Source organism: Engystomops pustulosus, chromosome 4, assembly GCF_040894005.1.
Source record: "Engystomops pustulosus chromosome 4, aEngPut4.maternal, whole genome shotgun sequence".
NCBI lineage: Eukaryota > Metazoa > Chordata > Amphibia > Anura > Leptodactylidae > Engystomops > Engystomops pustulosus.
The window spans coordinates 160823045-160850564 of record NC_092414.1 but is presented as its reverse complement, the minus strand read 5'-3'; the positions used below and the strand labels follow the sequence as shown (position 1 = coordinate 160850564).

At 38.6% G+C, this 27520-nt stretch overlaps 1 protein-coding gene and 1 long non-coding RNA gene across 2 annotated transcripts in view; one reads left to right on the top strand and one right to left on the bottom strand.

Annotated features, from left to right (window-relative positions):
- LOC140125678 (uncharacterized) overlaps positions 1 to 6012 on the top strand; it is a 42903-nt gene extending 36891 nt beyond the window's left edge. Inside the window, exon 3 of the long non-coding RNA XR_011854687.1 lies at positions 4537 to 6012. This is a non-coding gene — a long non-coding RNA (uncharacterized lncRNA). The remainder of the gene's footprint in view (positions 1 to 4536) is intronic.
- Positions 1 to 27520, bottom strand: part of ADAMTSL3 (ADAMTS like 3) — a 332874-nt gene that overhangs the window by 214863 nt on the left and 90491 nt on the right. The window lies entirely within an intron of this gene.

Genomic DNA, 27520 nt, shown 5'->3' with positions numbered 1-27520 from the left:
GGGAGGTCCGCACTAGGGTAGAGGTTAATCTAAGATCACTGGCGGATCTAAGAGCACGGGTTGGGCGATAGACTGAGATAAGAGAGGAGAGGTAGGGGGGTGCAGCATTATACAGAGCTTTATGGATGAGGGTTATTATTTTAAACTGTATTCGAAAGGAGACTGGCAGCCAGTGCAGCGACTGGCATGAACTGTAAGCATACATGGTCCCCTTATCAAACGAGCTGTGTCAGGCAGAATTTTGGGTTGTTTTCATGGCTTCCAAAACAAACTTGTTAACTTTGTCGCCACCCTGCTGTGTAATCCACAAAAAATACTGGCAAACTTTTATCATTTACCGATATTATTTCAGCGCTTCTTGCGCATCTGTTTACATTCCCCTCACCCGCCATATCCTAAACTTATAAGAACGCTACTACACTTGATCTTATACAAAAGGTTCTTAGAAGTGCTGTTTGGGGAGTAGCCTAGAGACAGGGGCTTGGATTGGCGAAAGCTCGCCTGGCAGCGGAGCGCCAGCTCCATGCCAAGATCCAACTAACATAGTTTTAACTGCAGCACCTTTAATCTACTACTAGTTCACTGCCTCCATACATGGTCCCCTTATCAAACGAGCTGTGTCAGGCAGAATTTTGGGTTGTTTTCATGGCTTCCATGTTAACTTTGTCGCCACCCTGCTGTGTAATCCACAAAATATACTGGCAAACTTTTATCATGTACCGATATTATTTGAGCGCTTCTTGCTCACCTCCTTTGGTTCCTCTCTGCCACCCATTGGTTTGAAGCCTGAGTCCATTTAGGGTATGTCGCCATGCCACTCTCTAGCCTGCTGCCGCTGCCTCTGCATGCCGTCCCCTATAGTGTCAGGGTCAATTATTGGATGTTTTAGATGCTATCTAGCTTCATTCTGTCACTCTGTCATGGCCATGCTGTTGCCCATAATTTTGGCATAATGGTGCGATTATGCAGCCTCAGAGGCATCCATGCATGCTGCCCCTGCTGTTTCCTGTCCATTTCCGTGGTGTTTCCATCCTTTTCTGAGGTTCCCAGGTGTTTGGCCAAGCTTCCCTGTGCAGAGCCTTGGTCCCCTTGAAAAATGCTCAAGTCTCCCATTGACTTCAATGGGGCTTGTTATTCGAGACAAGCACTCGAGCATCGGGAAAAGTTCGTCTCGAATAACGAGTACCCGAGCATTTTAGTGCTCGCTCATCTCTATTAATAACCATTCCAACATAAAGCAGACATTCACACTAAATGTTAGTTATCAAGTGTTATGACTATTGGAAAAAGTTGAAAATTTTTAATTTGGAAAATCTAGAATTCTTCCAGATTTTGGCTAGATATCCATTCCTTTTAATAAACACAAAACATATCACCTAAATTTTTCAACTAACACAAAGTGCAATGTGTCACAAGAAAATATTCTCAAAATCACCTCAACATGTCAAAGCATTCCAAAGGCATTAATAGTGATACATGTCAGATTCTAAATAAATAGGCCGTGTCAGGAAGGTGAAAAATGGCCAAGTCGTTAAGGGGTTAAAGAAGTTCATACAGGGGTATGCTTTATCTACCTTATTTCTACTGACAAAGCCAATAATTTTTTAAGGATTCTGGACTGAGCAGCTTAGAAAAAATAAAACTGTACCACCAGCAGGCATAGCCACGCCCCTGTAAAACCATTAAAACTGAATTTTCAATAAAATCAAAGATCTCTGGGAAAAAGCAAAGTTAAATCTGAAAAGCTTATAAAGTGTCATACAAATAGCTGGCTTCACTTGTGAAATGATCTGGGAGTTTGTAGACTCCCTATGAAGATACAGATCAGGCAGAGTGTAGCATAAGTAGATCTGAGTATCTAAAGGTGAGACAAAGCATAATTTAAATTAATCTGTCCATAATGTAGTCTCTGTTATAAGATTCCATTTCTGTTCTTAAAATGTTTTCCTTAAGTAGATATTTACATTCACTTATCTCATTTCTCCTTTACTTTGTCTAGATACGAAAATGTACTGTTTATGTTGAGAGAGAGAGAGCACTGTCACATGACCTCCCCCTACTTCCTTCTCTGTGCAAATGGAGCAGCAGCCCCTCCTCTTTTTCGTTCTGTATCTTGTTTGCAAATGTACTGTTTTTAAGAATAACCAGCCAGGCAAAACTGGGGAGGATAGTAAAGACACTGCTGGATATATGTAATCAAGATAATAGGCAAAGTTGTTTCACATTCCAAAACCTACTGATCTGTATAAAAAAATTCTCAGTTGTGCTTAAATAGGGTGAAATATGGTGACAAGTTTCCTTTAAAATGAGTTTTCAGTTTCAATTAGTGCTGCATAGGGACCTTAAATAGGAACAGAAACATAGACATTAAGTTACAAACTGATTAAATAATGGAGAGCTATTAATCTGCATGTGCAACAGTGGCGGCCTAAGAGCAATACCATAAAAAATCAGCACTTGTTGGTGTCCAATGTTTATATAAACATTAAAATAGTGGGGCAAATTTACTTACCCGGTCCTATCGCGATCCCCGATCCGGACGGTCCGACGAAGATGAAGTCCGGCACGATTCACGTAGCTCGTGCGCCCGATTTCCTGCATCTGTCGCTTCCCCCGCTGAGGTCTGCCAGCGTTCACCTTCTTCTTCCCGATGCTTGTGAGTGCATGTTTTGCGACACAAAGTGCTTTGTTAAATCCCATGCGTTGTCCGAATCCGTTGGATCGTCCAATGGCCACCCCCCCCCCCCCCCCGATTTGTGTCACATGAAAGCCGGCACCGATGCGCGTGCGCCCAAAACCATTTCTAAATGTGGCGCACATTGGAAATTGTCGGGTATTCCGACGATAGTACGGACCCTTAGTAAATGAGTCCATTATCTATGGATTGCTTCACCAGTTCCATGGAGCTCATATTAAATGTCTGGGAGACATTTTGGACTCCCTTTTTACCCACTGCATACTAGTCTCATATTGCATGGTGCCTATTTTAAGGCCTTTAACTAATGCAATTTCATTATAAATAGCATGGATCTGTAACAGCTGTTAAATTATAGAGAATATGCAGTGATACCTTTATACAGCACCATATTCCCCAAAATATATGATGTAAAATATAAAAGAAACTATACGTATGTATATTTAACTACAGTAACAGCAATTTTCATCAAAATCAAGCATGATAAACCAGGCACTGTGACTGTGGTAATCTTCTTTTATTTGTTATCCATGGCTTCCTTCCTTCTAAAATAAACGCTAGTGAGTCTGGGGGCTTACCCGAGCCCCTACTACTACAGCAATCCCCCCATTGTGCACCAAAATTTCCTCTGCTGCAGTGAGATTACTTCAGTTGGAGAGGGGAAGTGCTGAGGAAATCAGGGGTGAGACATTGTAACAGCCCGTGAAGCCAGAGCACAGCGGGGATCTGGTAACACTTTCATGAGACTGTCTGGTTTATTTGCATAATTGTAGAAGGAAGGAGGCCATGGATAACAAATACAAGAAGATTACCACAGTCACAGTGCATGGATCTATGGAGGAATTGTCCCTGGTTATCATGCTTGATTTTGATGGTAGATTTCCTTTAGACTAGACGGTCTAGTTTTAATTTTGATTTTGGAAGCCACAAGTCTTTAAAAATGGTCTAAAATATTTAAAAAATGTATCACAGAGCACATGAATCCGGAGAATGCTGGTGCGTTTTTCTATGTTTTTTTTTATATATAATATATGAGGCCCATAGCTCTAAAATAATGATGTTGGCAATGCTAGGTGATATATGCATTAATAATATATGGTTACACAATCGTAGATCATGAAAAATAGCCTTATTCTACAACTTTGATGAATGAACTTATACTTTTAGTAAATCACTCCGCTAATTGAGAAAGATTGAGGTGTTGTAGATCCAAACATGACGCTCTAATGGAAAACATCTGACTGACCGAGAGTGGGCTCCATCAAATCTAATGATGCTAAAATAAAATTAGCGAGACTGCTGTCCGGTGGGAGAGACTCACATTAAATGAAAAGAGACACGGCGTGGCAGGTGTCAGACGGAATTGAGAGCTGAACCGTGACTCTCCACTCTCTGCCTGCAAGGCAAAGGCTGAAAAAGTTCAAATAATAAATTGGCCTAATAGCTGAATAAAGTGCCAAAACCTCTTAAAATGAAAGCAAATGTGTGTCATAAATACTTGCAGAGAAAGAATGAAACAAATTGCTCAATGCCAGCATTGGATGCATTTCTGGCCTCTTGACAGGTCAATCCCAAATGGCTTTTGAGGGCTTTTAAGTCATTTCTGCTGTTAAAAGTAGAGAAACGTATATATGGAATCTCTCCAGGCACACGATACAGCTCCATTACTTATAATGTGTCTTCAAAATGGCAGGTGACACACTAACCTCCATCTATTACACGCCAAACTGAACAGCCTGCAATGAGGTATTGCAGTTTAGAATAGAACATTTCACTCTGAAGTCCATCTTTCATTGTCTTCAGGACAGAAACTATTCAAACTGTATATTCTGTTTTTGCAGGGAATTGAACAGATATCCCTTTAATTGTACAGGATTGGATCAGACAGACCAACCTGGCATTTGGACAGTGCCTAAGACCCAAGAGAATGACAAGTGTGTGGCCTCAAAAGTATAGCTTGAAGACCCCATTACACCATGACAACCTTCTTAGGCAAATTGAGAACATGGTTATTGTTATTTTCTAATGCTCAAGGATAATGAACAAAGTGTTGTCACAAAAGCTGCAAGACCTTTCCCTGCAGAATATTTAAAGGTTATCCGCTTTCAGCAAATAATTGATATAGTTTGTGTAATGAAACATTATATAATTTTCCAATATACTTTCTGTATAAATTCCTCAATGTCTTCTAGATCTCCGCTTGCTGTCATTCAACAGGAAGCTCCATTGTTTACAATAACGGTCCATGGTTATGTGATGTGACACAGGTGCACGGCTCGTATGAAGACATAGCTCTGATCACTGTGCTGTGACTGTAATGAGTTATGCACCTGTGTGACATCACACGACCATGGAGAGATTTTTAACCACAGGAAGTAAACCATGAAGCTTCCTGTTAAATGTCACCAAGCAGAGATCTAGAAAACCAAAAAAACTGATACAGAAAGCATACTGGAAAATGTAATTACGAAAACAATATCAATTGTTTTCTGTAAGTGGACAACACCTTTTTTATATGGGCCTACGATGGATTTGTATTGTGGAATATAATCTTTGAAATGTAATGAGTGAAGTCCACATCCTGACACAGGTTAACAGCAGTGGCAGAAATAAGTCATTTTGCTTCTATTCCATAAACTGTGCCCTCAGCCTAAAATCTAATTAAATGAAACACTATATAAATCTAATACATTAAGTGTGCTCAAATATACCAAATTAAATAGTTATAGTATTGTGTAATATAAAAAAATCATTATGGAGATTTAATAAATATCCGAAAAAAAGTTGAAGAAAACATAATAAACATCTGTAAAAAAAAGTCTAAGCATGTCATGTTACTATGGGAGGCACAGCGAATGCATGGACATTGAACAATGCACATTTCTTTTAAATGAACACCATGTAATGCTTTACTTTTCCTTTAGGGGCAGTGTTCATTTTCAATGTTACAGTGGATCAATCAGCTTTTATTATAAAGTGATTGTAATAAATAAAGGGGCTGTAAAAACAGTTTCTCCCATTTATTCTATGTGTTCCTTTAACGTAATTAAGAAAATAAATTTAGAGCAAAGCATTGTGCAATAAAAGTTACTAAGTGACATAATATATGTAGCCACATTTTCCACAATGTGTAACATATTTTATTTGAAGTCTACTAATATTAGCCTCACATGACCTTATTTGCATCAGCACACACATTACTCTATGGGCATGCTTATCTCATTCATTTATTTACTAGGCCAGATTACACTGCACATAACCTTGTATCCAAGTTTTAATCATTTCTGTCCCCCAGTCTGTTTGGTTCTGTATCCATGTACTGAGAAATAAAACAGTTTCTACAAAACATTTTATACAGAGGGTTGTGCGTTTATTTTATGACACAGTGATGTAGAGGCAAATCTGCCAAGATGTTTCCAGTTGTATAGGAGAGGCCTGATATAATACTGCTGCAGAATTTCCCCCCTTAATGGATGTTTTCTCAGAGCGTGTAACACACTTGCATGCACGAGAGTCCCGGCTTCTTCCAGATTTCCACATCTTCCATCAGCTTTGTGAAGGTGGCAAGAGTTATGTGATAACTGCAGGCCAAAAGTTGTCCTGCCAGAAGTTTGGATGACTGTTCTTGTTATTTCAATAGGAAGGGTGATAACTAAAGGCAGACACAGCCTTCCATCTCAAACAGTCATTAAACTGTTAACTCATCTGGTGCCTATGGCCAGTTCTAGACTGACCCGACAAGCCAAGGATTGCCTCATTTCTTTGCAACCAGAATGCAGCATTTGGCTAAAATATGAACTGTTATTGATTACACAATAGCTATAGATATATATATATAGGAAGCTGTGTGGCCAGGGGTGGATTTACCCATAATGCATGCTTAGGGCTCCCAAGATCAGGAGTTCTTACAGAACGGTGGTAGAAAGCTGAATCTCCCACACTAAGAGAGCCCAAGAGATGGAAGATGCTAACCTACATACTCCCTAGGTGCTTAAAAGGGAATCTAGCAGCAGGGTGGTGCATACAAAGGTCATCCCGTCTCCAGGTAGTACACTGAATGCAGGTGTAAAAGCTGGGAAAAGCACCTTTATTCATTATGTAAATAATGGATTCAGAGAACCTGAGGAAGATCCCCTGCTGATGCATGGGACTGACATATGGCACATACTCAAAACAACGAGATTTTAATCGGGGACAGTGATATGACACAACTAGCATATTGGGAAGGATCTAAGGCTGTGATCAAGAAGAAGCAAAGCTGTATTACATATGGGAGCACCCACCGGCTTCCCAAAGTCCACCTGCAAAAACAACCGTATGCCTTCTATTAGGTTCACTTCAAACTGTATTGACATTCACAGGTTGCCAATATAGTTTATTTATTTATTATTTGGCAGAGCAGATAGCACAAACTTGAGCCCCACATAGACTTTTATGATATCATATCCCTTCTGACAAAAATCTGTATAAGATCCTTTATAGGACCTAGCAAACAAGTGGGGTGCAGTTTTACTAAATATTATTTTGATTTGCAAGATCATCATCATTCATCACCATTTTAGACATAGTTCTTGTTCTATTTTCCTTTTCTAAATTATATATTAAGTAATTTATATAATTTTTTTTACATATAATTTATTTTAAATTTTTCTTTGTGTTTCAAGTCCCATAGTATTGTGCTACTGGCAGTAAGCTGTAGAAAACCATACAATAATGTTGATGGCCTTGCTTCCACTATTGGATACTGTAATGCTGAGGAGTAATAGATGAAGGCACGCAAGAGCTCTAGATTCACAAGTGCATATGATGCAGACATTATAGTGTAATATAGAGAAAAGGATTATGAGGATTTAATAAACATCTGAAAAAAATAAATGTCTAAGTATGTCATGTTTCTCTGGGAGGCACAAGGAAAGGACAGGAATGTAACATATTCATTTTCTTCTAAAAATGTTTACCTAAAAACAGACTGAAGTCATTTTCACGGCTACATTGTGATTTCAGAAATCTATTTTGGCAATATGTAAAAGCTACATATGCTGCTCAGATTCAGATGGCACTTGTCACTGTGAGAGCTCTGGATTAAAATAAATATAGATTGAGAAGACACAGGGTTATGTTGTGCAATGGTCAGAATAGGCCCTTAGATGAACATCCATTACAGAGGGAATATGTACTCCCTTCAGCTGGGACTGGTCATTATACCAGAGTGTGGCTCTTGGACACCTGTTGTCCAGGGAGCTACAAAATAGTCATTTTGTCACAGGTACATTATGTAGACAAGGAGGTCTAAAATTGGCAAAATAAGTACCTGTGCAGTGCATATGGACAGAGAATCGGAATATCTAGGAGCTAATATTGGCCTCATACAGTGGAGATGGCACTGCAGCACATGACATGTCTCACTGCACAGGCAGAAGATGACAGCTGCTATAAGAGAATAGCCACTGCCTATGCTCAACCAAGAACAGAGCTTCTGGCAGGGGAATCCCTTGACAATCAGGTCATTCATACACGCACTAGGCTGAAATCTTGAGCTGCTCAGAATTTGGAAACATAATTACATTTATATTACTCGAGAACTTTGGGAAAGAATGGGTCAGAAAAGTGTTTATAGGAATACCCCTTTAACTAACCTGATGCAGATCAAAAGGGTTCAGAGTTAGGCCACATTCACATGACCGTATGGGGGACATATGTACTGCCGCAAGCTTGAAGGCAATGGCCACAAAAAGAGCGATACAGTGCCGTGGGAAAAAAAGATAGGACATGTCCTGTCTTTCCCCATGTTACGGGCCATCCCTAATACATTGCAATGGAAAGGGGAGGAGTCACCTCTCTTCGTCCCCATCGCTGCTGACGTATGCCCGCCAGGCCGTAGCCGTAAATGCAGCCTTAGAATCTACAGTATTCTTCCCTTGGATGGATGTACCTTAGCCAAACTAACAGGACAGGCTTGTTGGCTGATTCTATTACAACCAGCAGACCTGTGTTCTGTGCTATGTTAAATGTTGGGAAATATGCGAATATGTTTTCCTAGATGGGACAAGGAAAACCACACCTCTTCTGCTACCTCGTAACAAAAATTCACCTTCAGGAAGGCTATTAATATGATGTGGTATTAAAGCCAAACCAGTATATCTATTCCTTGTTCCTTGTTTTCCTTTTCCCATATCCCAGAATCCCCTAGTGAAGAATCAATGGCTATAAGTCTCCACACACCTGCAATTTGGCCTTATTAGAAATCTACCACCAGGATGAAGGTTTGTAAACCAAGCACAGTTACATACTGGTGTGTGCCCCCTCTGGCAGGATCCACTATTTTTTAGCTTCTCACTATTTTTTAGCTTTGTTTTTAACGAAAAAAAGGCTTTAAAAATAGGCAAATGAGCCGGAAAGGCTCCAGTCTCCATTAACACACATAGAACCCAGAGGCCCTCGGGCTCAGTTGCATAATTTAAAGCCTTTTTGGTGAAAAAACAGGGCATATGAAACTAAAAGAAGGGCAGACCATCCAGTGAGCGCACACGCCAGTATGTAAGTGGGCTTGGTTTCCTTGATCCTGGTGACCGATGTCCTTTAATTGGCAAACTCTCCATATGGAGAACTCTTACTTCCGGACCCATGTTAAATGTTTTAACTCAGGGTCAGTGCATGGTTACATGCAGCAGATCTTACATAGTTTTGTGATTTAAGAATGCATGTACTGTACGTGTTACAGAAGCAGCCCGATTGAAATTAATAGAACAGATTTTCAGTAATTAAGATTTGTGGTTTTTTTTATATGGAACAAATGCAATTTAAACTGACACCAATTTAAATGCAATTTAAAGGGACACAGATTTTGCTACTAGCCCTCGCAGGTAGGATATGACATGTCCGTTCTATAATTCCCTCTTTTCTGTGAAATTTCATATGATTTTGATCTCAAATCAAAGATAAGAATACTACTTTCAGATTGCATCAGGCATGTGGCTCTGTGATCTACAGAAGTTCCTATATATTTCTTCAATTGCTTGGAACCTCTGGTTCGGTAGCTCAAGTGACGTGAAATGTGAGAATCCCTTATGTGACACAAATAGCCTGGTTCTAGGTTCTATACAAGCGAAGATTGGGTTGTTTGGATTTCCCTGCAGCCTCTAAACTTGACACATTGCAGACAAAATATGATTTTTCTCTGTTCATTTCCACATGACTTTGGAAGAGATTTTTTATAGGTAAATAGGAAAGATTCTTGAAAGGACATTGCATAATTCATGGGGTAACATCTGGTGACAGAGTCCCTTTAAGTAACTTCTTATGCAGATGGTATCTAAACTGGAAAATGAGGAATCTGTTCTAAGATGAAAATACTCTTTAAATACTCCCTAAGTAATGTGGCCAAAAAGTAGAAAGTAATTTACAAACCTTCAAATTAATAACCATCTGACTTTTCCACTGTGTATTTCGGAGTATTTATGACAATACTGGAAAGTTAATTACTGTGATTGTAATTTAAATAGGAGATGAGGTAATGCCTTGCTGAACTCCTCAGCGGAGGAGATCATTCTAAATACATAATTCTTGTTGGTTCACTTTAAACTCGACATTCAGGGTTTATAACAAGTTGTAAATATTGTGTAATAAAAAGTCAATAAGTATTTTAGAAGACGTAATGTGCTGTTGATGAGCTGCAATTGTCAACCCACTGCATAGTTTTTGGCATGCAAGTGAGAGTTCTGTTCATCTGAAGGCTATGGATTACAACAAAAAAAATCGAAAATGGACGGGATCCAGGTTTTGTTTTGGGAACAATCATATTCACTAGATTAACTCAGTATAGGAGACTATTCAGCTGCTTTTGACATAGAGCCATTAGCAGCTAGAGTGACAAGTGTGTTGAAAATATACAATATAAGAAAAAGTTGAAGGTCACCTTGATGGGGTGTTCCCATGTCAGCAAGTTATTGTTATTGTTTTTGTGATAAAAAGTTATACAATTTTCCAATATACTTTCTGTATCAATTCCTCACAGTTTTCCAGATCTCTGCTTGCTGTCATTCTATGGAAAGCTTCTATGGTTACTACTAGTGGACAGAAATCTGACCATGGTCACACAGGTTCTCCATAGACTTCAATGGACTTTCCGTTACACTCCCATTACAGGCAGTCCCTAGGTTATGTACAAGATAGGTTCTATAGATTTATTCTTAAGTTGAATTTCTTTGCAAGTCAGAACAGGTATATTTTATAAGGGTTATTCCAGACAAATTATTCTTTTGGTCTTTGTGTCAATTGGAAGGAAAAAAAGAATAACAATAAATCTCTATTGCAGATATCTTTGATAACGCACAGTTAATCATTACAGCCTTGGACTAAATTACAGTAAATTATCAGCATCCAGAGAGCTTCCCCAAAGGTCACAGCGAGCAGAGAGGTCTGTCTGTAACTAGGAGTTGTCTGTAAGTCGGCGACTTTCTGTATAAATAGTGGTAAATAGTTGTTGGCTGCTGCATTATACTTTCCGGCAATCATAAATGAAGGGGAATGAAAACTTGTCCTTACCAGTGGCTCAGCAACCACAAGTGCTCTATGTATTGGTGTACTCTAATAACATAACATATATCATAGTATAAGTAAAACTATACTATAAGTTAAGAACAATCATCCTGCAGTGAACACTAGGGTAAGATCCGTAAAACTTAGTTCTTTCATTGATTTTTCCCATAAAATATCCAGTGTGGCTCTACAATATGGGACCAATCTGAAAGTGGCTCACAGGCAGGCAGTACCTGGGTTATGTACAAGATAGGTACTGGTGGTTTGTTCTTAAGTTGAATTTGTATGTAAGTCGGTACTGTATATTTTATAATTGTAACCCCAGACAAAATTTTTTTTGTCTCTGTGACAATTGGATTTTAAAAATCTTTGATTGTCATTAGAACCAGGATTAACAATTCATTGCAGACACCTTTGATAACTGCTAGAGCTGTTTATTGTAGCCTAAAGCTAAAGTACAGTAAATTATCAACATCCAGAGGACTGTTTGTAACTAGGGGTCATCTGTAAGTCGGGTGTTCTTAAGTAGGGGACCGCCTGTAAAGGTTTGAGGACTCTGGTGTAGAACAGAGGAAGATATTAATTATGTCTCTCTTTGTAGTAATGTAATCGTACATAAGTAATATCTGGTAATATGCAGGGCTTGGATGCACAAAGTATTTAATTTAGTGTAGTCTTTTAGTCTTGTAGTTTTTTCCCTTCTAATTGCTGTATAGTCTAAGAGGAGTTTCATCAATAGTACAACACTAAAGCTTTTATAAACCCACAGTCTAATTCCCACGACTTGTTATACCCAAAATGTCAATAGAAACCAACTAGACCCTCATGACGATGGCCTGCTGAACAAAGTATTTTTCTCTGAATCATAATACTGAAAGGAAAAAATTTTGACCCCTATTCTACAAGAGCCATGTATTTAAAGCTCCAAATAAACAGAGCGCGCTATAGCTCTACCCTGGCAAAATAAATACAGGTCTTCTGTTCTCTAAACATGAAGAGTCTCCTTCACCTCTTGACCGGCATTCTTCACAAGGAAACCTACATTTAATGCCATGACGTAAGGAATTTCTGAAGAGCAGGTCACTTGTATTAAAAGGCCTGCAGAAATGAACAAAAGGCAATTGAAAATGATGAGGACGGTTTGTATATGTTTGAGTAGAAGACATTTATCCAGGCCAGGCTATACCAAAAAGTAAGTACTTATAACTCCTTCCACATAGAGGACCGTTGAGGACATAGACTACAAAAAAAATTATTTTCATTGTTCTTGAATAATTTATCAAGAGGTGGATAACGTTTAATCATTGGCTAGGTACATTAGGTTCCCCAAGACCACGTTTTGTAATAGAGAGAATAATTGTTCTATGATTATTCATTTAATGTTTGATCATGCAAAATTAGTTTATGTTACAAGTTTACTTGGAATCTATAACTCTTGATTCACAATGCACCTTCCCTGGCCTAAAAGGGTCTATCGGGACCTGGAGCAGGGTTATCCGGATCTGCAGTGTGGTGTGAGAACACTGCGTGCTTAGCACAGTACACAACATTTACTAGATATGCTGGATAATGTTACCATTCACTACCTAGAATTTCTGAAACATCCTGGAGCTGAAGGAAAGCACACATTCATCATAATAGCCATATGACACGAATAGAAGTACAGTATTTCCTGCCTGTCTTTACACTCATCATAGCAGACTTATTGACACGACCTGAATTCATCATCGAACTTCTGAAATGTTTATTGCTATTTGCTGTTGAATTTTATAACCACCAGCTCCAAACCTTGTGTAACATGCCAAACTGTCAAAATGTTTTAACTCCTCTGCAATTCCATGCATATTTATGTGACAAAGCATAAAACAACACAAAATTCACTGGCTACTGAACCTACTCATCTCCAAAACTTCTGTAATATACTGTAGTCCCACAATACAAAGATCAGTAACATTATTTGATGACCACAGGAATTATATGTCATACAGTACTTTTTCTCATGGAGATATTTGTATAAAAGAAAAAAATCCAAAGCGCTAATGTTGTGTAGTATGTTTCAAAATTTGTGGTTGCTCCCCTTTTCTGGTTGAGATATAGTCACAACCAACTTACACAATTTTTTTCGTCCATCCGCGGGGCAGCCCTCAGTTTTACCCACTGTTCTGAGACCGGAGGGTATAATTCAATGGAAAATCTTGAGCATATAGCTCATCCAAAAAGGAAAAAATATTGTTCTGCACCTCGTCATGGAATACAGCGTTTTACAGCATAATTTTAAAACGTGTTCATAAAATATACTTAAAAAATTAAAATAAAATACATATGAAATTATAATAGCAATTTAATCTAAAAGTAGACCTGATTTATAGCCCAAACCGAGCTCGTCATAAGTCCAAAAATTTTTACTTGTGAGCATTTTTGCTGCAAATGCAGCAAACACCCATGTATGGAGAGGGCTCAGCCCATGAGCTACATCCAAACACCCACAGCCAATGTGTGATGTAATTCATATAAAACCACATTCCATGGTATAGGAAAAGTGTTTACAAGTCATAGTACATAGTAAGTCCTTAGGCAGTAAAAGTCCACTCCAAACTGTACAATATTCATTGACATAGCCACACAGATCAGAATGACGTGGCTTCACGCCCTCTATATTTTGGGAGACCTCCCCTTCCTCAGGCATGCTACCCTGCAAGTTATATCATCTATTTGTCTAAATGCCCTTGTGGCAAAGTACGAGGGCAGTTCAAAACACTTCTCCCAATGTTTGTGCCATTTTATTAACCCCTCCAAAAAATAGGATTTGTCGAACTCTCCAAAATACGCATCTTCTTTTTCGCCTAATACGGCCGTGTCTCCTTCAATTTTCCAACTCCAACTCGACGCAAAAACTCCTTTGGATCTCGCTTAATTGCTTTGTGCACTTTCGTTCAGCGATCAACAAGTATTATGTCGAGGACTTTTTGAATGATTTCCTTAGTAGCCACATCTGCTGGGCGTCCTGGTCGCTCCTCATCAAAAACGGATGTTTGCCCACGTTTAAATTCGTCAAACCCATCTAACTTTGGTCATATCCAAACTAACCTATCAATCAGTCTGCAATCTGTTTTGCCGACGTTTGATAGATGGCAGCACACGATGATAACACCAACTTTAGTCAGGAATGTCCTCTGTCGTCAAACACGGGTACTTATTGAACCGCCCTCGTATATATTTAGGGAAAACTACTCGCTCTGTAAAATTGAGACTAAACAAGCATTGATCAGCCATAAAAACATATCAAACTAAAATGCTGAAAGGTGGGCATGGAAGGAAGAAGTTGAGGTACAAGATAAGACTAAAATGAAAAACTATGGGGAAACAACTGCAGCTAAACATTTTTATGAAATGTATGGTTAAAGGTGTTTTGTATTACAAGAGGATGAAGGGAATTATGTTTAACATATTAAGCACCATCTATTACAGCAAGATTTATTTTGGATATACGCTTTCAGTGTTTTATAGTTGTTTTATGTGTGTATAGATGTCAGATTATTTTATGGTGTTGTGTTCTTTTGCGGTAGTCCCAATACAGGTATAAAGTGAATATTGCTTGATAGGTTAGGATGTTGTATTAGGTCATCTAAGAGACATGTACTTAGTCAGATTAGAGGCGTGTATTTAGACACATGCTTGCGAAAGGGGAGGTCCCCAGAAATGTAGCAAGTGTACACCCCTAGTCTTTTTGATCCATGTGGCTATATCTCTGTTGCACAGTTTTGAATGGACTATTACTGCCTAAGGACTTACTATGGACTTTGGAACATATATGTATATGAATTTTAATAAAGAAGCTGGTTTGCATAAGAAAGAACTACCTGTACTTGTAGTATTGGCTATTTACTTATTGTGTGGAACGACCTCTATATCCAACATCATATATGACAGGCACTTTTGTAGTTTTCCTGTCATGTTTCCAGAGGGTCAATGGTTGTGCACCAATATCTGATTCCACATTCATCTATGTCTACAGTATTCATAATTGATACTGGTTCTTTTGGTCCTCTAGTTAATACACATATTTTTAATGTGGACAGTTAAAATAATGCAACCATCTGTATTGACCCCTACAAATCAAGTGAACTCTATAAATTAACTTTGCAGAAACTGGTCAATTTTCCTACAGCAATGTCAATATAGCATTACAGAGTGCCTAGTGCAATCATCCTGCTTTCTATGCTACCCTGCATAGAGAACATAGTCAGCATGAATATCTTTATAAAGTGTAAATACAACCAGAGAAGCCTGAGGAACTCCAGGAAGGCACTAAGAAGCATACACATTCTATGCTCCCTCCAAACCCAGGACCCTAGTGATACAAGGCAATTGTGCTAGCCGCATTGCCACCACTAGACATGCCAAGTCTGTCAACTGAGGACCCGCCAACTGAGGATATGAACTAGAGAAAACCTCTAGCCATTCCTTAATACTTAAATATTTTGAATGCAAATGGTGATTTATGTGCCCAAAAGACCTAAAACTGTCACCAGTCTCTAGCTCAGTTTTTTTCTGCATTTACCATTATGACATACATTTGTTTTATTAATAATTGAAAACATTTGCTGGAGAAAAAAAGTGGACATTCTTTACCCGCTATGCCAGCCCACAGACCTCAATATTTTCCAATTTTGTATTATTATTTTAAAATTCCTTTTTAACCAAAACAGTAGGAAAAACAGCCTGGCAAAGCTACTTCCTAATCTGGATGTTATGTGGAGAAAAAGACTTTTACAGATGTCTTTTCCTTCTCAGTTTTATCGCAGAATTTATGATTGAAGGATTTGTCTTTAAAATGTTTACAAATCACCATAGGTTACAACATGTGGTAAAGTAAAGGAAAAGACACAAGTCTTCCCCGTCCAAACCAATTTATCCAATTTTATTGTGAAAGGCTTCAAGTCTTTATTGAGATATGTACATGAAAGAGAGAAGGGTTTCTACCAAACCACATTCAAAATACTGTCCACCAATAACAGCATGGAAGAAGTAATGGAGTCCACTTTACAGTAATCCTAATGGCTCAAAAGCTAAGCAAATAAGAGAGGGACTAGTAAGTAAAGCTCTTATTTTGGAAACTTCCTTAACTCAGGAGCAAGTTACGTTTTTTAGCATTTGTCAAAACTAGTTAAACATTTTTATGAAGCCAACATTCCTTTTTCTATTGTCTTTATAATTCAATAAATGATCTTTAATATAGAGAGTAAATTTTTCTCCTTTTTTATGGTACAGGAGCTGCACCAATTCTCTGGAATTCCCTTCCACAGACTATTAGACTAATATCGAACCTTCAAAGCTTCAAACGTGATCTTAAAACCCATCTCTGTAGGCAAGCCGATCACATTCCCTAACTTCCTGAAACTTCAACTCTCTCTGTGTACTCCTCCTATCTCTAGGCTTCCCTGCAGTCTCTTTGAGCCTGAACTTTGTATATAAGATGGTGGCTGATGGCTGGTTCAAACAGCAGCGTTTTTATTTATTAAATTATTTTATTCTGTTCCCCTTCAAAAAATGGCTGGACCATTATACAATCTCTTATACCTGTTGTTTTATTCCCTTTACCATCATAGACTGTAATCTCTTGTGAGCAGCTCCTTCACTCCTATTGTTCCATCTGACTATTTGTACTCTTTAATGTAATATTATATTTGTATATGTCCCCTATGAGGTGTAAATCGCTGCAAAATTTGATGGTGTTATATAAATAAAAATTATTACTAACCCAGTATCCCATACCATCATAAAATGAGTGGTCTACAATACACCATTAGATATATGCACTTTATTATTGCAAACAGATTTACAAACAACAATCCTAAAAAAGGCAAACTTCCTCTGAACTATGACTTTTCTCAGTGACATTTTACGACGTCTTTAGCATGAGGGTGGAATCCAAACACATTCCCATCGTCAATGTGCTGGATGTGTTACAAGACAATATAATCATTGACAAAGGTGAAATCCATCCAACGACTGGAAGTAATTTACTCACGGTGGAAAACGCTAATTAGCTTTCTCTGGCAAAGTTCTAACCTAGTTTGTGGAGTTCTCTGGGCCTTCAGACACACACCTACACTGTTAAAGAGCTTTTGTGAAGCTTTTATTGTTGCCTTGAGTTGCTTCAGGAACAGAGTGGAGAATGGAGACTATTTATGTGTTTGTTGACAGAATTTTCAACAGCTGCATTCAGAAGTTGATTTTATTTGCTGAGGAACTTGGCTATGAGAGCACGGCAAGCAGCAGGGAAGCCCTCTGCTCACAGAGCACAACACAGCTGAGTCTGTCAATGGGAAATGGCCGGCAATATCATTATGTAAAAGCAATATTCCAAGCTGTAGCACTAAAAGACTTTGAAGTAAGTCTGGATATAGGAGTATGTAATAAAGTTTAAAAAAAAAAAAAAAAAAAATTCTGTTACTGTTTCTTAACCCCATTTGAAGCCTCATTTCTATGAACAGACCACTTTTTGACAACATTTGTCTGTTTCAAACATTTTATTTTGACTTACATTGTGTGGGCAAGCCATAAAGCCATGTAATCCAGCATTTAGGGCAGAAATGCATGACTTTTAGACAAATACATCAAACCAACAGAAACAAAATTGACTTTAAAAATGTTCCCAACTCTAAGTATGCAAATACGTTTTCCAGGATGGGACATGGAAAACATTGCCTCTTTTTTCTATCTTTAAAGACAGCTCCCTTTGCATTAATCATGAATTTCAAGAAGCCTAATGACATGATGTTGAATTAAAGCCAAACCTGTATATCTATTCCATAAGTAACAGATTCCCAACTGCTGCCAGCAATGTTTCAACATGGTTGCATTTCGTGAAACATATTTTTATATTTCCCAGAATCCCCTGGTGGAGCACCAATGGCTATAAGGCTCCACACACCCACAAGGTGGCCTTAATTGGCAAAGACTCCATAAGCAGAGCTTTTACTTCCAGACCCAATTCTCATCTTGTAAATCCTATGTAAACAAACATCTCTGCTGCACTACATCCCTGGGCTGGATCAAGCAGTTGACATTTTAGGGGATGTCAGAGGAGAAAAACCACCTGTGTAACATTGTAGCTAATAGACAATATCACACACATTGACAACTGCACAATCTGCCACTGCGGCCCAAAGCCTACATGTCTATTGTCCTGGCTATGCTAGTACATTCCCAGGAACTGGGCCATTAAAAATGGAATTATGTAAATGCCACCTTATATACTATTCTGTGTATCATAAAGAAAAGTGCCATTCAGGAACCTAGGAATGAGAGGGAAGCCATGTTCCATGTTCTGTATTTACTGTATAAAAATGATTTTGGAGCTTCATATGATCTAACTTGGCTCATAGAAATAAAAGATAAAGATCTGGGGCACAAATTGAGATTAAAAAAACCTAATGTCACTGTGGGTTGGGAACACAATTAATCCAAAACCCAAATTAAAGCCTGTAATAATGATTCCTTGTCCCATATTTTATCTGATATGGGATATCTGATAGTGGTATCATAAAATGTAATTTGTGTTAAAATGTTTGGGATTCTGTGAAAAAGGATGAACTAATTAATAATCCATATGACTATAAAACTAGTTTAACAACCACAAACCTCCAAGTGTATTAGTAATTTCCATGTGATCTGTATACATGGAGATACAGACATGTAATCATATGAAGAAGGTTATAGCCATTATGTATTAGTGTTGTCTTCTGACTTAAATATCCAATAAAAATGATATGTGCAGCAAGAGTCTTGGGAATAATTTCTACACGCTATATACTGTAGCATGCCACCAATATTTCTAGTTATAAACCTCACTGCCCAGTCCGGATATTTAAACTTCTTCCGTATGATGGATAACTACTGCTTCACTCTTCTGCACAACCTATTAAATGCTATTGATTTGTATTTGCTCCAACATTCCCCGTTCTTGAGTAAGAGATTTCTTACTTACATTTTAATTTGAAAGAATATTTTCTGTCTAAAGGCTGGACAGTACATCAAGTCTTTCATGGGTTACACAGTCATCACTATTACTGTTAGGATGTGGAAAGCATTATATGGCTGAATCTAATAGCTGAGTTATTGAATGTTGGGCCATGTAATGAAAATCAATATAGTTTTAGTCCCACTTTTATAATTTGGTTATTTCCAGATTGTCTAAAATCTCTACTGTCAGGCTTAGAGGTTGTGGATGCTCTGAACCACTGCGGACGATGACACAAGCCACTACCTGGGACTGGAGTCTAAGTGGCATCTGGTTTTCACCAGAGCCCGCCGCAAAGCGGGTTGGACTTGCTGCAGCGTTGTACCACCAGTTCGTTCCACAGGCGTGACTTGTCCGCAGTGGCAGCTAAGGTTGAGGTACAGAAACGGCAGGGACAGGCAGGAGGTCAGGACGGGCAGCACGGGATTGGAGTCAAAGTCGTAGCAACAGGACAGAGCAGGTGGCAAAGGAGCGAAGTCAGAAACACATCAGGGTCACAACGGAAATACTCAGAAACAGCGCAAGGCATCAAAACAGCTTTCTCCAAGGCTCAAGGCACAAAGATCCAGCAGGGTGTGATGGGAGAGGCAGGTTTAAATGGCCTTATGAGAAAATGGCCATCGCCAATTAATGGTGCGCAGGCCCTTTAAATTTGGCACACGCACACCCTAAGACACAGGTACGCGCGCACACGGAGCGAGGCCGGGACTTGGGAGCGGGGACAGGTATGTGGCGCTGGCACTGCGCCTGCGGGTCGCAGGACCACCAGTAACATCTACATTTAGTACAACCTGAATTTCTTATAAAATAGTTATAAGTACTGAACTATTAAGGGAAAAAAGCCAAACTTCCACATTAGATGGTTGTTCACTGATCATATGTTTAAGCGACACATATCTCTCTCAACCCCTTAACACATGCATGCTCAGCTTTCCATGTGCTCTCAGTAGGAAGATGTGAGAAAGCTCCCATCAAACACCTTAGTTTAAGTCCTCAACATCTTCTACTTAGGTTGCCGCCATAAACCTTAGATGGTAAGATGTTCAGCAGTCAGCAGATAAGCATGTAATTTGTACTGTCAGCCATATAAATAGCTTATATTTAAGACAATATACCTCCAGCTTATTCTAAAAATTAAAACATTGTAAAAAGGAGAAATAAAGTGCTTGGCTATGAGACCAGAAAATAATGAAGAGTGGATACGTAACAGGATGGAATCCAAATTCCTAGACTGATTTATAATGGAGTTCTGTCATGGTATCCTTTATTTTACCAAAAACCATACTAACATAGTAGTATGATAAAACTACAAGAAGTATAAAAATCACAACATCCTGCACCTCCAATATAGTCCTCTTTGACTTCAGTTGTGTCATGCACGATTACCAATACAGGCAGTCCTCGGGTTACATACAAGATAGGTTCTGTAGGTTTGTTCTTAAGTTGAATTTGTATGTAAGTCGGAACTGTATATTTTATCATTGTAATCCCAGCCAGAACTTTTTTGGTCTCTGTGACAATTGGATTTTAAAAATGTTGGATTGTCATAAGAATCAGGATTAATAATAAAGCTTCATTACAGGCTCCTGTGATAACTGTTATAGCTGTTTATTGTAGCCTAGGGCTAAAGTACAATAAATAACCAACATCCAGAGGTCCGTTTGTAACTAGGGGTCGTATGTAAGTCGAATGTTCTTAAGTAGGGGACCGCCTGTATAGTGTAAATGTGAACACCAAACTTTCCCAGACCTATCTGGGATTTATCCAACCCATACCGGACTCTGGAAGGTTGATCATAAGATTTCATAAGCTTCTACCGGAGTTGTATCTCAGCTTATACATCACTATCTATAAAAAAAATGTGGTTGTCATAGTAGTCTCTCAGACACGTAAGCTAAATCACAATTCCAAACCTTTGCAAAGCCTCAAGCCGAGGGAAAGGAGGTAGTTCGCCTCCAAAACACAATATCAAAATAAAAGGCTAAAGAGTTGACCATTCTTGTTTGTGAATCTTTACAATCCTGAACCCAACTGGCGCCAATTAAGTTGGACTTCCTCTGGACAGTAATGCAACATTGGTACAAAATGTGAATAAAAAAGTCATCATGAAGATGGTTTTGAAGTTGATTTTACTACCAATATGAAACAATTTTAAAGCTCAATAAGGAAGAAAACATAACAAAAGACATCACCATCATGATCAGAACACTAAAGTTAGATTTAGTACTAGTTTTGGTATTAAAGCAATGCTCACTTATGTGAATCAAAAGCCAAATATGCTCCATTCTATAATTTACAATATTTCTTTTTAAAACACATACATCAGTACCATAAAACTGCGACCACCAAGGGATGACCTCATGTCGGGACAGAGACCCACTAACACATTTTTACATTTCATGCCAAACCTGTTTGTAACATAGAGAATTCTTAAAAGAAAGTTATATACTTATCCAAATTGCGAACATTTACTTTGAGTGAAATAATACTGTACATTTTGCCTCACTAAACAATATGCCGCAGTTCATGGTCTGCGTGTTCCCTATGGCTAGTCGTGGTTGTACTGGCTGTACCTCTGTTAAGTTTTATAGAGCCTACAGACATGTACAAATTCTACAGAGGGTTTAGTATAAACCCAGACACACAAATCTACCCTTATCTGACTGGAACATATAAAATAACTGTAGGTCATCAGCTATTTTCAGTACAGGTTTTAAAAAACATCAAGGTATAGCTACTCTGCTGAACAAGTTAAATTGGTTTACAGATTATTGATATTAATGATCTATCCATTGTATAAATCATTAATATCATATTGGTTAAGGTCCAACACTCTGCACTTCTTACATTCAGCTCCATCCTCTGTGGAGTGGTTAAGTTGTCAAATCCACTGTATATATTGCAACTTGACCATACCCTGAATGAAAAGCTGGCCCAGGAAACGCAATGTAAGGGATGACCAATTGCAAACAAAATCCAGATTGGTAAATTTTCCCGAAAAGTTTCCACTTTTATATCACACTTAATAAAGATAAACAGAAAGGAACTAAAACAAAAAAAGCCAAGTATAAAGACACAAAATGAAAAGTAATAATAAAAAACAGATTTTTCCAGCTACTTTCGAACAAAAAATGTTCCGGAAAAGATTAAGATGGAATTTCGGAAACTGGAACTACTAAGCCAACCACAAAGTTTTTGGTAGTTGACGGATATTAGGACTTGAAGAATGTTGGACCTGCGACAAATCTGGTGCTGTACAGTAGAACAATATTAGAATAAAAATAGACCTCAGTCATGAAACTGCTGGTGGACATCAGAAGACAGAAAGTTATCAACCGTTTTCCATGAGATAATTTCCATAAAACATTAACAGTTTACATAAACATGAAGTTCACATAATTACAAGTAATCCGTCTATGAGAAATAACAGTCCCTTGAGATGTGTGTATCAGCTACTAAATTACTTTAATTGCTTAGTAGATTTAGGAATTCTTGCATTACTGGTATCCTTTAAGTATCGACTATGCAATGGGTATATTTTATACATTTCAAAATATGAAAGTAAAAAACTCAAAAACATAGAACATCATCAGGTTTTGTTTTTGGTTATCCACATGTCTTTTTACTGACATTAGATTTACAGAAAAAGGGGTATTCCGGGAATATGAATCTTAAATATAAAAACCCATAATGCTATAGACAGGGCTGCATCTGCCGTGAGGCAAGATGAAAATCTTGCCTCGGGAGGCAGAATGCGGAGCCCTTTAAGAGCGGCATTTTGCCGCTCTGATGTGGATGATTCGGACGCCCACCAGGTAAATCGCACATGTCTCTTTAAGGCTGCTGGCGTTGCTTCGTACTATGTAGGGACACAGGCGGCAGATCATGATGTTACGCCACCTGTGTCTGTGAGTGGAGCTGAGTGTAGACTGGAGCCGCGCTCTGTGGGAGCAGCCTGCTGAGGTAAGTATGAGTTTTATTATTTTTCATGTACACTTTTTAATTAAATACATATAAGGGGCTAATACTAATATAATGAGATAAGGCGTTGGGGACTGTATACATTTATATGGGGCCACATTATTCTTATACTGGGGGTGGGGAGCTGTTTATATTTATATGGGGCCACATTATTCTTATACTGGGGGTGGGGGCTGTATACAATTATTTGGGGCCACATTATTCTTATACTGGGGGTGGGGGAGGGCTGTTTATATTTATATGGGGCCACATTATTCTTATACATTGGGGTGGGGGGCTGTATATATTTATATGGGGCCCCATTTTTCTTATACTGGGGTGGGGGGCTGTATATATTTATATGGGGGCACATTATTCTTATACTGGGGGTGGGGGGCTGTATATATTTATATGGGGCCACATTATTTTTATACTGGGGGTGGGGTGCTGTATATATTTATATGGGGCCACATTATTCTTATACTGGGGGTGGGAAAGCTGGTTATATTTATATGGGGCCAGATTTTTCTTATACTGGGTGGCTGTGTATGGGATACAGTATATTACTAAGCTGGAGGGCTGTATATGGGATACAGAATATTACTAAGCTCGGGGGCTGTATATGGGATACAGGATATTACTAAGCTGGGGGGCTGTATATGGGATACAGTATATTACTAAGCTGGGAGGGCTGTATATGGGGTACAGTATATTACTAAGCTGGTGGGCAGTATATGGGGGACAGTATATTACTAAGCTGGGAGGGCTGTATATGGGGTACAGTATATTACTAAGCTGGTGGGCAGTATATGGGGGACAGTATATTGCTAAGCTGGGGGGGCTGTTTATGGGATATAGTATATTACTAAGCTGGAGGGGATCTGTATATGGGAGCTGTATATAATTTAATTGGGGGGGGTGAATAACGAGGCTTTTAATTTATATGAGAGCAGGGCTTTATAAAAATAAATTATATATATATATATATATATATATATATATATATATATATATATATATATACAGTGTATATTCATTAGGGGGTGCTATATATTTACATTGATCAGGGTAGAACAGAATATAAAATCATATGTAACATTACAGGGTGGGATATATTAGTTATAGGATACAATAGATTACTTTGCATCATGTAGACCAAATGTTGGGGGGGTCTGTATTAATAAATTAGGGTTGCTGTAAATTGATTGGTGTGCTGTGCATGCTATAATTCCAGTAGAATATATATATGTATAATGAAGGGGTGTTTTATATGTGTGGAGCGTGTGGTCAGTTGTGTTGTGAGGGGTATATATTATTTAGGAGTACAGTGTTGTTATCCAGGAGACTTTATACTGTAAGTGGTATTTTTAGGGACACCGGGTGGAGATGTGCTGCATGGAGCTGAATATATCCGGCCATGAATTCAGCAGTGATATGTCATGAATGGAAGAACCCAGAATAAAGTCCTACTGATGGAAGAGATTGTCATCCATAAGGTACTAGACGCCACCAATGACTCTCAGAACCTGTAGTCAGTCACACGGTTTTCAGCATTTACTGAACAGGGAGTGGGGGGGCAGCATTTTAATATTCGCCTCAGGCAGCAAATATGCTAGAATTGGCCCTGGCTATAGAAAAATGAATACAACAAAACTCAATGTCATTAATCACAAAACAGAGCTTAAATAGTTTGCTTTTATGATTCCCTAAATATTATGGGCTTTCTAAAGTAGGGGGAGTTATGTCCGAGATGGCCATTATCTACAACTACAACTCCCATGATCACTCAGTTCTCAGTAACAGCTCCTCCCTCATATGCTCTGCTCCTGGTGATGATCTAACAGACTGTCCTGCTCTGTTGTAATGATGTGTAACTGTCATTCTTGCACATCACCACATCACATCACCACAACACTGCACATCACCATCAACACTGGCCATACTGGATGCACTGCAACCAACCAACAGCCAAACATAGTGGTGATCACATGACCTGCCCAGGCAGGTGCAGGACATGTGATGTGGACATGTGACCAGCAGCCACCTTCACCGTGATTGAGGACAATAGACCTCAATGGGGGCTGTGAGCTATCTGCAATTTGTGCGGCTTACTCATGTCCCCCCAAATACAGTTGTGTACAAAAGATCTAGGTAGCCTAATAGAATGGCCTTTTAATTTTATGGTGCCAGAAACAACAGTAACTTCTCATGTCTTCAGACCATTAACTGGAATAAAAGTAGATCATACAATATCCCTAAATGTGATTATAGACCTTACATATCTGGGCAACAATTAGCCACATTTTCTTTTAGTTTTTAACAAAGACATCTAAAAACTACAACTTTTTTCACTTGTTTCAGCACTGAAGTGGTTAAGAGTCTTTGCCTCCAAATCGTGGTTTCACAATTTCCCAAGACTTGTCTCCAGCCTTGTAATTTCTTCCTTTTTTCTTAGACTTTGTTTCTATGTCTCTCTAAGGAAATAATGAGTCCAAAATAAAATAATCATCTGCCCAACGCCAAAGAGAGAGTCATAAAATTACACAGTTTAGGACTGAGCAATCAATCACAAGGGAACACAACCACTTCTATGGTTTTCAATAGTAGAAGTTGTAGTTGCCACATAGTAGACAATCTTGTTTTTAATGTGATAAGAAATGTAATTTATTATAGATTTTCTAAGCAGAAAGAATGAATTCAGCCGGTTGTCAAGATAAAAACTTGACTAGTAGCTATGAGCATCTGTAATGCATAATGAAGAGTTGACAATCTGTAATCCTGTAGGGTCTGAGATTCAGGACTTGGTGCTTGGAATGTGTCAGAAAGCTAAAACTGTCTGTAGAAAAGACAAATGGCCTCTATATGATTTACTTTGCTTTGTTAACTCTAGAGAAGTCACTAAAGTTAATGATGAGCCCTCCATAACTACGTGGCTGACTTCAGGATTACTCTCAGTTTTTATTAACATAAGGGGGAACCGCTTTTCCTACAAAAAATTAGCGAAGGTTCACCAAAAAAGGTGTAGAGGAAAACCATGTTTACCCATGTCACCCATGCACAGAACAGGTGATTAAAGGTAATCCGTTATGTGTTATTGACCGTCATAAACTGCAGATAGTGCCAAGTATAGACCCTGGAGATGAGTGTAGTCATACTTGTAGTGTAGTGTAGTAAGTAGCAGCAGGACTTTTAAAAGTGTTCTTGGCAGGTCTTGACAAGCCTGAAAAGCTTTCTACAGTTTGCAATGAACTGTTGCACAGCCCCTCCCTTCTTCTTTGAATGGCTAGTGTATGTATCCAACCAACAATTCCAATACAACTCCTACTCTTAACAGAGGGGAGGAGCTATGGAGCAGCACAGTGCGGAGAGTAGGAAGCTCTTCAGGCTGATAGACCTGCCCAGTGCCCTTGCAAGAGCTAGAGAGCTAGAGAGCTAGATTATAACAGTCCTGACACTTTTATTTTATTTGACCTATCAAAAACTAAATGAATTTCTTTAACTGGCTAACATGGTATAACACTTTCTATCTATTTACATTATACACACAGGTCTGGTTATAGTGCTGCTAACTAACACTGTCTGCAGCTTTCAATTGTAAAGATTGCAGAAATATCCTTTAACATATAAAACCCACCTGGATCAAAAAATAGGGGTCTAAAGTCCCCTTTCTTCCTCGCTGGGCGCTTGCCTTGACCTGGTAGGCCTTTTGGTAACCTACTGACTTGCACTTGTTCTCAACTTAGGTCCTTTTCTGTGACTTCTGAATACAGACCCACATGGCAGCAAGCCTGGGGCTCACATCTGCTACTCCCTCATCTTTACAGCACATGCATTTAAAGTCTGGCACATCCACCATGAAGCGGGTGCACTACTCCAGCCTTAGTAATGTGCACAGGCACTGGGAGTAGTAGGGGTCAGGTAAGAATCAATTTTTTTTATTGCAACCCCAGACAGATTTAATGTCGGGCTTTTTGGGTGACTAAGGTTAATTGCAGTGGATTGTAGTTAAAAATCTACTGTAAATTCAGATGTATAACATTAGGATTTAGTCAAATTATCATCCAGATTTAGAATAAACAGAGGATTTCTCATCATGGAGAGATTTGTGGCTATATATTTTTAAAGCTGATGTCAATTATTATGCATAAAATATATGCACCATGGATTTAGTATCTTTATGATGACCCTGAACAAAAGGTTACTATAATCTCCTGCTGAATTATGTACAAATTCTTTGCATAAAACCTGCTGTCATCATTAACTTGTCACCTGCCTACAAGGACCATGGCCCAAAAGTTTGT